Source organism: Mustela erminea, chromosome 6 (assembly GCF_009829155.1).
Source record: "Mustela erminea isolate mMusErm1 chromosome 6, mMusErm1.Pri, whole genome shotgun sequence".
In the NCBI taxonomy this organism is placed as follows: Eukaryota; Metazoa; Chordata; class Mammalia; order Carnivora; family Mustelidae; genus Mustela; species Mustela erminea.
The window spans coordinates 77,088,498-77,106,337 of NC_045619.1; the positions used below are offsets into that span (position 1 = coordinate 77,088,498).

Below are 17,840 nucleotides of genomic sequence, written 5' to 3' on the forward strand. Positions count from 1 at the left end.
TAACTTGTAGTTAGTAATTAAAGCTCTTTATAAACTTTTAGAGTTTTAAATGGTTGCTTTTGTGGCAGTACTATATTGTTAAGAAGTAGTTTGCTTTTGTGGTAGTACTATATTGTTAAGAAGTAGAATGAATCTTAAAAAGGTATAACAACATGGTTAAAAATGTACATTCGTTTGTTTTTTAAAATTTATTTATTTATTGTTTTTAAATATTTTATTTATTTATTTGAGAGAGAGAGAGAGAGAGAAAGCATGAGAGTGGGTAGGGTCAGAGGGAGAAGCAGACTCTGCTGAGCAGGGACCCTGATGCAGGACTCAATCCTAGGACTCCAGGATCGTGACCTGAACCAAAGACAGTTGCTTAATCAACTGAGCCACCCAGGTGCCCCTGTACATTAGTTTCATATAAAGACAATAAAATTAAGTAGAATCTTTTAAATATTGCTAAAATCTATCATTGTTTAGCTAAGACTATAGGTCTCGATCCCAAAAAGAAATCACCTTTGGAGTTTATCAACTTACACAGCTGCTAGACTGACCCTTGCAGATTCTGATCCCATTAGTTTAGAATGCTGCTTAGGCATCAATAATTTTCAAAGGCACAAGAGAATTCCAACTGTAAGAAGGAAGAGAAAAGACATTTCCTTTCTGTACTCTGAAGTCACTGAAACAAAAATAGCAAAAATATATATATAAACCATTTTTTGACAAAACTAAGAATATCTGTACTCTTGAATTACAGTTTAAGATGAAGCATTGTCAAATGGAATAAATATCCATCCAGATACAAGAAAATACTGACAGAGGACATATGTAGTTACATTGTATCAGACATAGCTAGCTAAACACAAACATTATTGAGACCATTGGAATATTTGAAAGAGAAAAGGCAACAATCCTTGGTTTGAGCCAACAGAAAAAACATGTTGGAACTATTTATATAAGTTTTGAAGACATGCAAAGCAATGTTGTTAAATGTTTAAGATCACATAATGTGTAGCAGTTGAGTTTTGAAATGTTTAAGAATGATTTTAAAAAATTGCAATATTTCTGTATGTGAAGAGGTAAGGTTGTCAGATTTAGAAATAAAAATGCATTCGTATTGTCTATTGCATGAGGTATATTAAAAATTGAGTCATTGTTTGTCCAATATGCAAGTTCAACCAGGAATCCTGAATTTTCTATCGCATCCCCACTGCAGAGGGGATGTAGAAAGGTAAGCAGAGATACCAATCATATCTGTAATGTTTGATTTCTTTAAGAAAAAATCTGAAGCAAATATAGTCAAATGCTAGAATATGCAGAGGTTGATGTTTAGTATAAGGGTATTCATTTTATAATCTTATTTACTATTGTAAAAATAACTTTAAAGAAAACATAATGGGTGGACAGACCACACTGGTAGTAACACAAATGAAAAGCTATCTTGACATAAACTTATCAATAAATCTGAGATTCATATGAAGTAAACATACTACACTATTGAGGGTTAGAAAAGAAGATATGCACAGATAGAAAGATATGCTATATTTTATTTTTGTATAGGAAGACTTATGATGTAAAGAAATCTGTGCTTTTCAGGGGTGCCTGGGTGGTTCAGTGGGTTAAGCCTCCTGGAATTGAGCCCTGTAGCGGACTCTCTGCTCAGCAGAGAGCCTGCTTCCCCCTCTCTCTGCTTGCCTCTCAGCCTGCTTGTGATTTCTTTCGCTGTCAAATAAATAAATAAAATCTAAAGAAAAGAAAAGCTGCACTTTTCATGTTAATCAATAAATTTAATCAATTTCCCTAAAAAGAACTCAATATAAATTTTTGTGAACTAGACAACATAATTGATTTTAAAGTCCGTAAGGATAAATAAATTTGCAAGAACTGCAGATAAATTTGAGAATGATGATTGATAAAGGGGATAACCCAACCTTGTAATAAAATACATTATAAATAAATATAATTATGATATTACATTTGAGCTGCTGTTGTGTCCTGTCTTAACACATTAGATGGTTATACAAGTAAAATTGTGACTGTCATTGAATAATGTGGATTTACCCTCAATCTACTTTTGAGTCTTTACCAGCATTTTCCTCTATTTTTTTTTTCTTTTTGCCCTAGTTCAGTTCTCCATTTCATCTGGCAATTATAATAGTTCTTTAATTGCTCTTCATACTGGCAGTATTTTTCAAGTCTTTCCTTCTACCTCAGTGAAAATGATCATGGCAAATACACGTAATGTGTTAGCTTCCTTACATAAAATAGTTCTGTGCCTCTTAACTCCATACTAAGCAAATCACTCTAGGGCTCAGCCCTGCTTACCTTTTCAGCACTGTCTTCAGCACTCTAATAACTCGGAAAGCTTCTCCCCATCCCCTCCTGCACACTGGGACATTTTTCTCTGTCTGGAATTTCCTTTCAACTTACTTCACCTGGCCAATTTTTATTCAACCTAAAAAAGTAATTCAGCTACTGTATCTGCCCCTTCCTGGTGGGATGGACGAAGTGTATCACCTCCAGATATCTCCCTCTAAGTGTGAATTTTATAGCTCACAAGTGAATCTCACAAGTAAATCTTGCAATTTTTAAGTTATATGCCAGTCTTTCCCATTGTCCAAAAGTTTGGACAGTTACACTCAGTGCACTCCTGGGGACAGAGTTTCATTTATCTTTTTGCACTTAGTTCCCAGCATGTTGTATACATAATCAATGGTTAATAAATATTGAAGTGTCTTGTCAAATGTCAATTGAAATCCTTTCAGTAAACTAGCATAGACATGTTCAACTGATATCTCACACAAACAAGCAGGCAAATACATTAAAATTCCTAGAATATTTCTAAATGTCAGCAGTATTTCTCATTTTATAGGCTATGTCCTTACATATATTTGTTTACTTCACTTTAAATCAGCTTTAAAAATTTTGACTTCAGTTAAACTTATAAATTAAATAAATAAACCATAATCCACATTTTTTAAAAAAGATTTTATTTATTTGACAGAGATCACAAGTAGGCAGAGAGGCAGGCAGAGAGAGGAGGAAGCAGGTTCCCTGCTAAGCAGACAGCCTGACGCAGGGCTTGATCCCAGAACCCTGGGATCATGACCTGAGCCGAAGGGAGAGGCTTTAACCCACTGAGCCACCCAGGCGCCCCCATTTTTAAATTTTCCAGATGTGGTTCAAAGATAGCCCCCAATGAAAGCCCTCTTTTTTATGGTCCATTCTTCTTTCTCCCTATATATGCTCTATAATGTATCATATACTTTGCCACAAAAAGACATAAGAATGATGAACTAAAAAAATGAATCTAATTAGCAGTAATCTGGCTATTTAGCTTTAATTAAAGGCTATTGAGCAATCCCCTCAATGAGAGACTGAGTTTTATTATTGCATTTAAATTTCATTTCAGTTGACATATATTGATCACCTATTTGTACCAAGTATTATAAATTTCTACTGACTACTTGAAACAACCAGTGCAGGGGCACCTGGATGGCTCAGTCGTTCAGCGTCTGCCTTCGGCTCAGGTCATGATCCCAGGGTCCTGGGATTGAATCCCACATGGGCTCTCCGCTCCATGGGAAGCCTGCTTCTCCTCTGCTGTGTTCCCTCTCTTGCTGTGTCTCTCTCTGTCAAATAAATAAATAAAATCTTTAAAAAAAAGAAACAACCAGTGCATTTGCATATTATTTTTATTTTATAGATGACAAAATGTGACATTGAGTGGTGAGGTAAATTTTTCAATGTAATGAAATCAACTCTCAGAGAAGCGAAGTATACTCATTGATTTTACTTCAGACTTATTTTCCTTGGTTACAACTATGATCTTGTTTTCATTTATCTTTTGTGTTAGATATTTATAAATAACTATTAGATTAATTGAATTTTAATAGAAAAATTGAAAATTCTAGCAGTGAATTTATAATATATTATCATTACTAATTAAACACATTTGAACTTGTTACTTTTTAAATTTACTCAGAATGAATTTCTTTTCTTGTTTTCCCATTTACTCAAAAAGGAAAAAAAAATCTAGATTTCTAACCTTTCCAAGTGTTTTATGTATACTCCCCAAAAATGAAGCAAAACTATGTCTACTTATAATAAGAGGGCTTTCTCTCAAGTTAGACAAACTGGCCCAATGATATCACATTACAGTGGGAGTTTGGCCTAAAATGTTTAAAATATAACCCGTGTAACCTAGCCACAACTGGAGGAAGCCAATAATGTTCTCCTACTGTTTGAAGATAAAGAGAGCTTCAGGGAAGTTTCATTTATCCTGCTCTTTCACTGTGCAGCAAGGTGACTGCCAAGTTGAGTTTTATAGCTTAAATGGGCTAAAACTGAAAGCATTTAGTGGAGTGGTATTTCACCATAATAGCTCCACTGGTCAGTAGCTGAACCAAGAGTTTACACAAAGAAGGAGAAAGGAAAATGTTTTGTCTTTGTTGCGGAGAATTCTATCCAAATCAACCTGCATTTGATTATTTAATTTTTCAGAAATGACAAAATTTTCTTCAAAGGAGTGAATTTTATTTTATTTTATTTTTTATTTTTTTTACTCCTTTGCTGCTTTAGAACTCTTCTGTCATTTTTATATCTCATCCTCTTTCATGTTCTTTGCCTTTTATCCCTAGAGGTCTTTCAGGCTTTTGTATTAGTTCTCTTATAAGTCTCCTTGATCTTGAAGGCTATGTAATAAGATTTTACCCTTCCCATGAATATCTGCTCTGATTATGGTGCTCTGATTATATTTTGCATCCACCATTTATTGAATGGCTACTATGAGCCAAGCATCGAGTTAAATATTATCATGTGGTAGATACGCAACTATTATAATTGGATGAGAAAATGATACAATCTCTGACTTTTTAGGAGATTATAATTTAGGAAGGAAGATAGACTAGCCAATAACTGAATTCTTTTAACTTACAGTAGAGAATGTGTCAGCTGTGTGAATATAGTGTTACAGAAATCCAGAGAGCAGAACAAGGTTATTCTGTAATCTGGTGATAGAGGAGAGGCTTCATGGAAGAATAAGGCTTTTTGTCTGGTTTTAAGGTATTTTGAGGGAGAGGGGATTGGGACAGTTTTCTGAGCAGTTGCACAAAATAATGGGGTTGAGAAATGATGCAGCATGTTCTGAGTTTCATTCTGTTCAGTTTGGCAGGAACACATGGTGTGGAGTAGGGAGTGTCGGGAGGTAAGTTTGGACAATTACACTTGCTGTAGACTTTCAAGAAGTTTCTTTGAGATGCTAATAAGTTTGAATTGTTATGTGGACAATGACAGGCAAAGCAATATTTGAAAAACAATCATTAGAAGGAGTGGCATAGAGATAGGAGATTGTTGTAGTAGTACATACTAGGTACCAGCTCTGCCACTCACAAGCCATGCTCTCTCATTACTTACCTTTTGTGCATCAGTTTTGTCTGTAAAATGGTGTTAATGTAGATGATTGGTGTAAAGATTAAATACAGTGATACGGACCAAGTTTTTGGAATGTGTGTTCGGAAAAGAAAGAAAAGCACACCAGAGATGAATGCATGGGTAAAGTGAGACTTGAGAAGTTGGATCACATTGAGGAGGCTTCTAGAGTGGAAGAGCCGGTAGCTGGGGACTTGTTATTCATGATGGGAGACAGAGAGAAAAAAGTGAAGTTAGCTGTTAAGGTTTCCAACTTGAAAAACAGGTATGATAGCATGAAACCATGTGCAGGAGGCCAGAGGTGATAAAAGAAACTCCCGTTAATACTTTTGTACAAAATCTTTAAAGAAAATGTACATTCAGTTCCTGTTAAAAAACATAAGGCAGGAACTTAGAAATGAGGGACTAAGTGGGAGAGACTTGAGATTTAGTAGAATAAAAGTGGTTGTTAAAGCCTTTGAGGGTGAATGTAGGAAGAAGTAGAAAGAACCTCTGAGGTCCCCCAGTTTTAAGAATGGACAGAGAAGAATTCTCTAATGACAGATTCATGGATTTACTGGGAAGGGAGACGTTTGGGGACAGAGACTCTTACATGGAAGCATAACACACATGTAATATTAGTGAGTTATATTTGAAAAGTGAAATCACTTTCTTAGAGAACATTAGAATATCTTCTTACAGTCACATCCATGGTTATCATTTTATATTTACTTTTAACCTTTATTTCTTAAACAAACATTTTTTTAAAAGATTTTATTTATTTATTTATTTATTTATTTATTTATTTGAGAGAGAATGAGAGAGAGAGCATGAGACGGGGGGAGGGCCAGAGGGAGAAGCAGACTCCCTGCCTAGCAGGGAGCCTGATGTGGGACTCGATCCCAGGACTCCAGGATCATGACCTGAGTTGAAGGCAGTCGCTTAACCAACTGAGCCACCCAGGTACCCAAACATTTCTTTATATATTTGTGATTGGAGTATAACAATTTGCAAACTGCTTCATTCACTTGACATTTAATGTGATCCATATTGCCACATAATTATAATCGCTATGTTTAGCTGCTATAAAATAGTCCATGTTGAATTGTACCATATTGATTTATGGTATAATTTGTCTCCTGATATTGTGTATCAGGAGATACACAATTTTATTTATTGATTTATTTTGTTCAGGCAAATACCTTTTTTTAAAAAGATATTTATTTATTTGAGAGAGAGAATGAGAGGAGAGAGTTCAGCAGGAGAAGCAGACTCCCTGCCGAGCAGGGAGCCCAATATGGGACTCAATCCCAGGTCTCCAGGATCATTACCTGAGCCGAAGGCAGTCGCTTAACCAGCTGAGCCACCCAGACACCCATTGTTCAGGCAAATATCCTAAGACTTAAAACTTTTTCTAAATTTTCCATTTTTGCTTAGGTAGTGCTATGCATGAGACTGAACACTGATTGCAAAATGCCTACTCAACAGATGTTATTTATTTTTACAAAGAACTACATGCTTAACTTTTCAACAATTATTATTCTCATAACTTAATTATCATTGACATCTTCAGTCCCTTCACTGTTAACAGTCATTTTCAATCAAGGTATGGGTATTGGCCTCAGATGCTTCACTTTTTAAAATGTTGGCCAGTCTACCATTACCAAATGATATTTAATTTTATAACATTTTGAATTATTAAAAATACTGTTTCAAATAGTCTTGGATATTCCAAAAATTTTTAAAGAAATTAGTTCTTTATTCATTATTAATTAAAGAAGAAACTGTGTAAGTTATGTATATGAGTATAAGCTAAATGTTTTCCATAATTGAGGAAATTAACTGAATGATATAAGTTAATATGAAAACCCATTCTGTCTCTATTATTTAACTTCCAATTGAAAAAATTAATAATTCCTTTTGTCTCAATGGGTCTATCTTTTACAAGTGAAATGAACATATACTGCATTTCTGTCTCACTTTTTAAAACTGGTTGGCAGTTATACTAGTTATACTATACTATTATTATAATAATATTTTGGGGCCAGGTATTTTGTCATGTTCCTTATTGAGGGTTTTTTATATTGTTTTATCTATTTGCTTAAAAATAGTGAATGATAACTATGTGCCAGGCATTTTGCTTACCTACCCTTGCCTGCTTCTTTAAACTTTTCACTGTAAACTTCAGCATTGAGGGTTGAGTAGAGAGACGGAAAAAACTATTTGCTGAGCAAAACAGTTTGCTGTTAGATTTCAAAAATATTTTGGTGTGAATTATTATGTTCCCTTAGCAGTTTTAAGTCTTTTGGTGTTTTTGTTGATTTATGCTACCTATCTATATTATCATAAAGAGAAATTTGGCAACACTAAGAAAAAAACCTTAGAAATCATTATCCTGATTTTAGAAATATACACTCTACTGAACAGAAAGCCCCCTCTGGGCTTTGTGGGACCTGGAATCAAGGAATTCAATTTATTTAGGATTTGGAAAGTCTAGTAATTTAATTTGATTTCAAAAGAGGTAAAATTCTGTACAAAATAATTTTGCAGATGATTTTGGGCAATAAATCTGTGTAAAGCAGTTTTTCATAGCACATTAAATAAGAAGCCAGGTATTTAATAAAAAGGGTAGAAAGATCATTTTATTTGATGTTCTGTTTTCTGTTTCACTTTGGAAATTCTACTTTGCATGTAATGCTTGGCGTGCATTTTACTCTAAACTGTCATTCTATTGATTTAAAAAAAAACACACAAGGGGCGCCTGGGTGGCTCAGTGGGTTGATCCTCTGCCTTTGGCTTGGGCCCTGGTCTCAGGGTCCTGGGATCGAGCCCTGCGTCAGGCTCTCTGCTCGGCGGGGGGCCTGCTTCCTCCTCTCTGCCTGTGTCTCTGCCTACTTGTGATCTCTGTCAAATAAATAAATGGAATCTTTGAAGAAAAAACAAAAAACAAAAAAACACACACAAATATTTAAACACCTATCATATTTAAGCAACTCTACTGAATTCAAGAATATTAGAGCATTCAGACAAATCTCTTTTCTTAAGGAGTTTATATTCTGGTTAAGGAAACAGATTATATGCTTTTTAGCAGGAGGATTAATTTAGTAATTGAACAAATGTTTACCAAGTATTTCCAATATTGTGAATTAGGGATACAGCTGTAAAGAAGATTATCTCTGCTCTGTTGAGTTTACATTCCATCTGAAGAGTTGGGAAGATGATAACATCAGAAATTAGTAAATAAGTACCGATGATGATAAATTCTAAGAAGACAACAAAGCAAGGGAAAGGATAGAGTAATCACGTGTGAGCGTGTATGTGTGTGTTTATGTGTCCGTGCACACACACATGTGATTGTTTTGGTGAATCTTTTAGAAGAGATAGTCACAGAAGGTCTTGTCAGAGAAGTAAGCCATGCAGAGATGTATGAGAAGAATTACATAGACAAAAAGGGATAAAAGTGGAGGGTTCCAGGAGCTTAGTAAGCGAGGGCAGAGTAATAAATCCCAGAGCAGAAACGAGGAGACAGGGGAGGCAACTACAGAGGGATGCCTGATGCTTTGTCTTTTCTTCTGAGTATAGGAGCCCAGTGGAAGCTCTCGGCAGTGCTGTGACCTGATATGATTTCCTATTTTAAAATATCTGTTTGGCTGCTATATGGAGAATGTATTTTGGAGTGCAGAAGAAAAAAAAAATACCCAGTTAGGAGGTTATTGCTGTAAAATGATGGCATAAATAACAATACAAAAATTGTTAGAAAAATAGTTATAATGACCATTAATGGACTTGATTGTGTTTTGTTATTAAGGAAATATTCTGTAATAGGAAGATGTAATAGAGAAGGGTGAGTCCATTGCAGGCAATGGAGAACTGTTTTGAAAAAGGTGGTTTGAATTTGTATTACTTCTTTCTAGGCAACCAGTAGTACTAGTTGAATGAAATGGAGTATTCATGAAGGAGAATATTAGGCTATAAAGCTGTGTGGGCAAGACACCCAGATTGTGGATGGCATAAAATACTTGGGAATTTGTACATCGTTTTGTAGGCAGCCGGAGTCATTACAGATATTTGAAGGGGACAGTGGAATGTACAGTTTGGTAGTGGTTTGTAGTACTTTTTGAGGAGCTACTCTTGGGCATAAGAGGGTCTTCAGGATTAGCAAAGGTACAATATAAGGTGAGCACCCAGGCAGAGGCCAGGTTTAGTGTTAATTATTAGGTGAGAGACATTGGAAAGTCTTTCCAAAGTTGAAGGAGAAGGAAGAATGAAAAGTAACTCCAAGGTTTACATAAAAGATACATATCACTCTTCGTCTCTACAACAAACTGATGAGGTAGGTAATATTCTTACTTTACAGATGAAGAAGCTAAAGTACTCGGGGCATAGAAGCTTGCAAAATTCTCATAGCTAGTGGGTTTCAGATGGCATTTTAAACCCAGGTAAATTGCAGAACGCTGTCCCCAAAGTGTTCTGAAATAATCTAAGGTTTCAAAAGATTGGCTGTGCATGCATATAGTAATCTATTCTTAAGATATTTATTTTCATATTGGAATAGTTGTTATACTTGAAAATTGTGCTTATTTATAAATGTTGTACTCAAGATATTTAAAAAACAATACAAAATGAAAACTGTGTGTAAATAGAATTGTGGCACTTATTGTCAGTTTAATAGCAAAAATGACATTAATATATTGGTTTCTAATGTCTTAACTATTAGATGTTTTATTAAAAATATTTCATTACTGATTCAATCAGCTATTTATCTATCTACAAGTCTAAGTGGAAACCACGAAGCATAAGAAAAAAGAGTGGGATAAAGTCAGAGGAATTAATGTAAGAAACAACTTAGCAAAAGAGAAAATGCTTTTCTAATAAACAGTAATTTAAAATTATAGGTGCAACATGTAGTTTTAATCTATCTTTTCTTGCCAAGTTAAAATTACAATATGTTAAGCCTGAAAACAGATAAAACACCTCTTAGATTCTTATACTTGGTCTTATAGCATAGCATTCTTGACATTAATGAATTATTTCAATTCTTTCAGCTGTCACAGGAATGATTAACTTGGTGTTCTGATTTATTAGTGCTAATAAAGAGCACCAGTACTTTATTATTTCTGGATTCTATTCCATTTTGTAAGAACAGTTTAAGAACTAAGCTATATGATAGTTGCATAGATCTGTCCTTTTTTAAGGATTTAAGGTACATTAACATAAATTAATATTTATTGTCTTCACACAGTGAACCAGGTATTGTAGCAAAATAGATATATGGTACATGTAAAATAGACAGCCTATATCTCCATTGTCCACCTTTCAGTTTAACCCGCTGCAACTCAGTGATATTTTTACTGAAAAAAAATTCTTTTAATGATTATGCTCAGTCCTATACATGTGAAATTTTTAGTGAGTGCAAATAGTAAAAACTGATTTTTAGTGAGTGCTTAATATGTACTGGACCTGTTAGAAACACAAGTCCTTGCTGTCATCGAGCCTATATTTCACAAAAAGTGACTGTGTGTCAGATAGTAACTGGTACTATGGAGAGCTTCAGTAAAGCTAGCTAAGGGGTGGACAAGAAGGGACATCGAGGTCTGGAAAGTTGTGGACAAGATGTTCCCTCTTTTATATATTTGGTTCGGGAAGTCTTGAGACTCTCGAGAAGGAAGGAGTGCTATACCTTGTCAAATACTCCTACTAGTTTATTTGAAAGAGAATTGAGGATTGGCCATTAATTTGGTGGTGCAGCAGTCACTGGGACCTTGACAAGAGCTATTGGATAGATCTGAGAGAATATAAGCCTAACTGAACTAGTTTGAGAGGATGGGAGGAGAAGGCAGCGAAATAGTATTTATATCTCTTTTGAGCCTTGGAGTAAATGCGAGCAGAGAAATCAAATAGTGGTTGGATGCAGATGTGGATCAAAAGAGTTCGTTGTCATTTTTTAAGATGGAAAAAATTTTTAAATCTATTTTGCGTGATATTGGGAATACTTTGGTAGAAAAAAACAGAGAGGCAGGTGGGGTGAGGACAGATTTTTGAGTATTATCTTTGAGTAGCTAAAAAGGTATGGATAGGTTCCAAGCACACAAGGAGGGATTAGCTCTAGGTGGTAGTAGGACAGTTTATGCGTATTAACAGAAGAAAATATGTGGTTTAGGGACACAGATGAATGCAAGTTGGTGGGTGTGGTATTGGCAATATTTAGAATTTCTCTTTTGGTTGCATCTTTCTTTTCAAAGAAATAGAAAGCATAGACATCAGCTGAGAACCAGAAAAAAAGAAGTACGCTAGTGAGGGAATGGAGGTGCAAAAACTCAGTTTGGTGGAAGAGGATTATAAAGAAAAAAATGTTTATTTTGGAGATATTATGTTTGAGGTCCTGTGGGTCATTCAAGAAGACAGGATGTGCAATCTTTTTGCTCAGTCAGGAGATGAGGTTCACAAACAATTTTGGATATTAATGGTAGAGTTACGGTAATTTAAACCATGATGTAAAAGATACGGCCAGGGAGAACTAGCAAAGTGAGGAGAGGCGGCCAAGGTCATAAGTAAAGAATTTTATTATTTATTTAGGTAAGGGAAACAATGCCAGCAAAGGAGAAAAAAACCAGAAAGGGACAGAGAAAACTAAGATTAAATAGGAATAATAGTGATTAGAATAACATAAGAGTGCTCAATTTGTAAATGAGTTCCAAAAGAAAGAAAACTAAAAAGATACCATTACCTTTTGATTGTTAGAAGGTTATTGATGACCTCTGAATTGCTTATGAAGAGTGTTAGGTTTATGAACTGAAGTTTCAAGATATTTGACCATGAGAGCAAAAGGACACCTTACGAGAGGTTAGTGGCTTTTAAGTGAAGTATATCAAGGTAACTTTCATATTTTAATAAAAGTTTACTAAGTATCTCCTTTAGATCAGACACTATTCCAGGTAGCCTTAAACAAAGTGGACATTATGAACAAAATTGACAAAAATCCCAATCCTTAATATTTTATATTCTAGTTTAGGTTGTCTCTTTAAGCTGTTTCTTTTAGCCTAGGAGGACTTGACCATTTAGAAGTTTTATTATCAGGAGAAAGTCAAAGGAGAGAGGAAAAGAACAGGTGTGGCTCTTGGGCATGGCAGAGCCAAGGGAAGAACGTGGTATCACTTAATATCACAAGAGGAAACCATGACAAAATATCAGACAGGCCTCCTTAATTTTTAGTTTATGGCGGACAAGGATTTTGTACAAAACACTATGGTTCAATGAAAAGAACAATATAATAGATTTCAGAAGACTGTGATTCTATACGCACAACTTGACTAGCTATATCAGCAAAGGAAAGAGCCTTCAGGAGTTATAGCTTCCTCATGTGTAGATTAAAGGTATTTCTTCTGTGCAAGTTGTTATTCCTTTGAACAGATGAGACTATATATCCTCTAACGAGCCTTATGAATCAAAGAACTTTTTATAAGAAAATGGCAATAGCTAAGGCACATCTGCAAAATCTTGTGATTCATATTTTGTGGTTCTTAAAATCTAATTATTTTATGATTATTGTTAGTTTGGAGTGAAACTACATCTTTTTATTTCACATTTTTATTTTCTATTTGTAAAAATATATTTATATTTATAAAATCCCTGATTTTTTTATGAGCAACTTAACAAAATATAGAACATATAATTTCTTTTGACCACTGTGCGCTAACACAAGAACAAAGACTTTAGTATGCCCTGTGTGATCACATGTTTATAATAGATGAGCCTTGGCTTACAATAACTGCTTTGTTTGAGGTTTATTAGCCCATGCCTTAGTGCAATTGAACTTGTCCTAAATTCACTGTTTCAGAGCTACAACGTGTGTAGCACATTCATTGTCCTATGAATGATACTCGCTTACTTGAGTCCAGACAGTAAACTTAGAACTTCTCAGGTCCTTTTCCTTATAAAGTCTAGAAGCTTCTGTTAAAATATTGAAATATGTAAAACAATTAAAATATTTCAAATGGTAGACCCTTTATATGAAACAATTTTGAAAAATATCTGCTTTATGGGATCACCTGTATGGGATCAGGCCCGTCTCCCACCCTACATCTAGCTGCTAGCATTAATGACTGAGAGCCAAGTATAGATTTCAATTTGTGGTTATTTTATTTAATTCCAAATAAGACAATTTTATGGTATGTTACATTGTTCATATTCTAATCTCTGTTGCCAAGAGTTCCCAATAATTTTGAAGACTATTACTTAATATTTTAAAATATCACAAAAGTTAAAGACAAAAAATTTGAAGTGTATAATGTGTTAAACTCTGTAGAGTACCATCTGATTTATAAAAACAATAATACTATGTTTTCCCTAAATCAAACAAATAAGTAATTAAAATACTAAGGTAAAGAGGGTATCTCATTCAATCCGTTCTTTTTTTCTCATTAAACTTTTGTTTTAATCTCAAAATTCTGTGACAGATTTTTGGTCAAGTTTTTTCCATTAAAAAGTTCCAGGAGCGCCTGGGTGGCTCAGTGGGTTAAAGCCTCTGCCTTCCGCTCAGGTCATGATCCCAGGGTCCTGGGATCGAGCCCCACATTGGGCTCTCTGCTCAGCAGGGAGCCTGCTTTCTCCTCTCTCTGCCTGCCTGTCTGCCTACTTGTGATCTCTGTCTGTCAAATAAACAAATAAAATCCTTGGGGGGGGGGGGAACCTGCCCCCCACCAAAAAGAAGCAAATGGTTCACAAAATATACTCCTTTTCTTTTGAAGGTTTTACAATGCATTAACCAAGTCTTTTACTATTAAATTTCAATGGCCCGTTGACTTGAACAGTTCTGAGACTGTTCTTCCACCCCTAATTAAGAGTTGGGTGGCAGGTATTGGTGATATTGGTGATAATATTCATTTAGCCTTCTGAGCTTTGTGGGCAGAGTTGGTAATCTTGCCAGTTCCAGCTGCTTTCTTGTCCACTGCTTTGATGACACCCACAGCAACTATGTGTCTCGTTTCATAAATAGCAATGCAGTCCAGAGGAGGATAGTCAGAGAAGCTGTTAACACAGCTGGGCTTGCCAGGAACCATATAAATGATGACAGCATTACCAGATTTCAAGAACTTGGGACCATCTTCCAGCTTTTTTCCAGAATGATGATCAATCTTCTCCCTCGGCCCAGCAAACTTGCAAGCAATAGGAGCTCTGTGACAATCCAGCACAGGTGCATAGCCAGCACTTATTTGGCCTGGATGGCTCAGAATAATCACCTGAGCCATGAAACCAGCTGCCTCCATTGGTGGGCCATTTTCGCTGTCATTGGCCACATTGCTGTGACGAACATCTTTGGCAGATACATTCTTGACACTGAAGCCCACATTGCCCCCATGAAGACCCTTACTCAAAGCTTCATGGTACATTCCAACAGACTTTAGTTCAGTTGTAACACTGAGTGAAGTAAAGGTGACCACCATCCCAGATTTAAGAACACAAGTCTCCACCTGGAACACAGGGACAGTATCAATACTACAAATTTTGTAGACGTCCTGGAGCAGCAGACACAAGGGCTTGTCAGTTGGATGAGTTGGTGGCAGAATGCAATCCAGAGCTTCAAGCAGTGTGGTTCCACTGGCATTGTCATCTTCACAGGTGATTTTCCATCCCTGAACCAAGGCATGTTAGCACTTGGCTCCAGGATGCCGTCAGCTTTTCAATCAGAAATTGGCATGAATACTACTTTGTTGGGGTTGTGGCCAATTTTCTTAATGTAGGTACTGACTTCCTTAATGATTTCCTGGTATCTCTTCTGGCTGTAGAGTGGCTCAGAGGAATCCATTTTGTTAACACCAACAATTAGTTGTTTCATACCCAGTGTGTAAGCCAGAAGGGCACGCTCATGGGTCTGCCCATTCTTAGGGATACCAGCTACAAATTCACCAACACCAGCAACAAAAATCAGGACAGCACAGTCAACCTGAGATGTATCTGTTATGTTTTTGATAAAGTCTCCATGTCCTGGGGCATCAGCTATGGTCACATAATGCTTGTTGGTCTTAAATTTCCACAGGTATCAAGGGTGATACCACTTTCACATTCACTTTCAGTTTATCCCAGACTGAGGCGTACTTGAGTGAGCCATTTCCCATCTCAGCCTCCTTCTCAAATTTTTCAGTAGTTCTTTTGTTGATCCTACCACATTTATAGATTAGATGACCAGTAGTGGTAGACTTTCTCTAATCTGTATGTCCAATGATGTCAATGTTGACATGAATCTATTCCTTTCCCATTTTCGTTCTGGTGTAGTGACACCTGTGTTCATGACACCTGTGTTTGTGGTGGCAAACCCATCGTGAAAATCAGTCCATTTATTTTATAATTAAAACTGAAGTTCAGAAATATTCTCTGACTGCCCAATCTACATGATTGAAATATAGAGTATGGAATCTCCCCATCACTGTATCACTGCCCTCAGTGGTTTTCATATTTAAGTATCTGCAAATACAGTGGTGGTAGTGGTAGTGAAGACCCTATAATGAGATAATTTTTCCTGCACAAGGGGCCACAAACCATGTGCCTATCCTGAGGCTCTAGTGATTCTGACCCATTCCCACTAAAAAAGTGTAGAGAAGAAAACTTTATCCAAACCTTCCGCTCTGCTTTTCATCCTCTTCATCTTCAATATTTGTTTTTTAAAGATTTTATTAATTTATTTAACAGAGAGAGAGATCACAGGTAGGCAGAGAGGAAGGCAGAGAGAAGGGGGAAGTAGGCTCCCCACTGAGCAGAAAGCTCGATGCAGGGCTTGATCCCACGACCCTGAGATCATTACCTGAGCCAAAGGCAGAGGCTTAACCCACTGAGCCACCCAGGTGCCCCAATATTTGTTGCTTTTTTAACTTTCCAAATTTATTGCTATTAAAAAAGGTAGAAAAGACTGAAGAAAATTGCAATTACCCATGGCTCCATTACTCAGAATAGCTACTCCTAATACTTTGCTATCTTGTCATTTTTGGTATGATTATTCATTATTCATGGTATGTTATTTATAATAATATAAATGGTATATTTATTACAAAACTAGACTGAATATACCGGTATATTATTTATAATTGGTATATTATTAAGTGTATTATTTATAATTATTTATATTACAATTTATATTTATATTAATATATATTTGCATTATATTATTAATATAATATAATATAATATATTTATAATACAATTAGGTATACTATTTATAATAAATGTGACAATGAATATTTTAGAAAAACAAGGCCATTTATTTTACACTGTTTTGTAGGATATAGCAGTGTGCCTGGAGCAATGTCAGATATCCTTACACATTCTTCAAGATTATGATTTTTAATTTCCCTATCACATTCTAACATAAGGCTATATTATAATTTATTTAATCTCCTACTGTTGGGAATCTATATTATTTTTAATTTTTTGCTGTTATAAAATAACCAATTTTTTTAAACTTTGGCTTTATATTGCTAAGTTACTTTCAGCAAGCTGTCAACTGATGTCCCAACTAGTATGAGAATACTTACTTTCTTTCATGTTTCTCAATACTGGGAACACTACATATACAGATAGGTAGAAATACAGATACACATGTACATATATAGACACATATGATAAACTACAATGCACACATTTAAATATAAGCAAGAATACTGTCATATCTTTTGTTTTATATCATTAAATATAAAGTTAAATATTCTTCATATGTTACTAGCTATCTCTACATTTTCTTTTGAATTTCTCAACCATGTGCAGTTTTCATCACGTAAGTTTTCACCACATAAATTTCACAATATGTTCTAATATTTTATATTTTTTATTTTTTTTGTTCTAATATTTTAAATATAAACACAACTTCATCAGTTCTGTAAATTTAAAAAATTGCTTAGTTAGTCTTACCATTTATTCTTCCAGAAAAGATTTTCTATTTCTAATTTGCTTACTCTTCTAAAGAAATTTATCTGGAAAAAGAGAAGTCACAGCAAGTTTGTCCATTGGCAGAAATGAACAATGGGTATAGAAAGAAACTGTTGATACAAGAAGACAAGGGGGGATTTACCAACGTGATGCCAGCGGGCAAGAGGGATGGAATCTGATGTACAAGTGAAGGTTGTGGTTTTGTAGAATAACACTTACCTGATGTTTATTCAGTAAGGATGGAATGGGGGAGGAAATGTTCACAGTTTAAGGAGAGAAGAGTAAGTATAAAACCGTAATCTAGGTCAGTGGGAGAGTGAATGGTCTGTTTTAACAGCCCTTTTCAGGACACTGTTCATGAATGGAAGGCAAAACCATTCAGCATTATTGTATAGTAAGGACAAGTTGGGGATGAATGACAGGGAACAGGTGGTAAATCCAAGGATTGTAGGTCCTGCGGGGATAGGAAAATCACTGCAGTCAGAGTGCTCATGGTGAGTGAACTGGGAAGAAAGGACGTTTAGTTGTCA

General features: G+C 35.4%; 1 protein-coding gene and 1 pseudogene across 3 annotated transcripts in view; one reads left to right on the top strand and one right to left on the bottom strand.

Annotated features, from left to right (window-relative positions):
• Nucleotides 1-17,840, top strand: part of CNTN1 (contactin 1) — a 353,101-nt gene that overhangs the window by 38,839 nt on the left and 296,422 nt on the right. The gene's annotated exons all lie outside the window — the stretch shown is intronic.
• LOC116593513 lies at nucleotides 14,273-15,650 on the bottom strand (annotated as a pseudogene).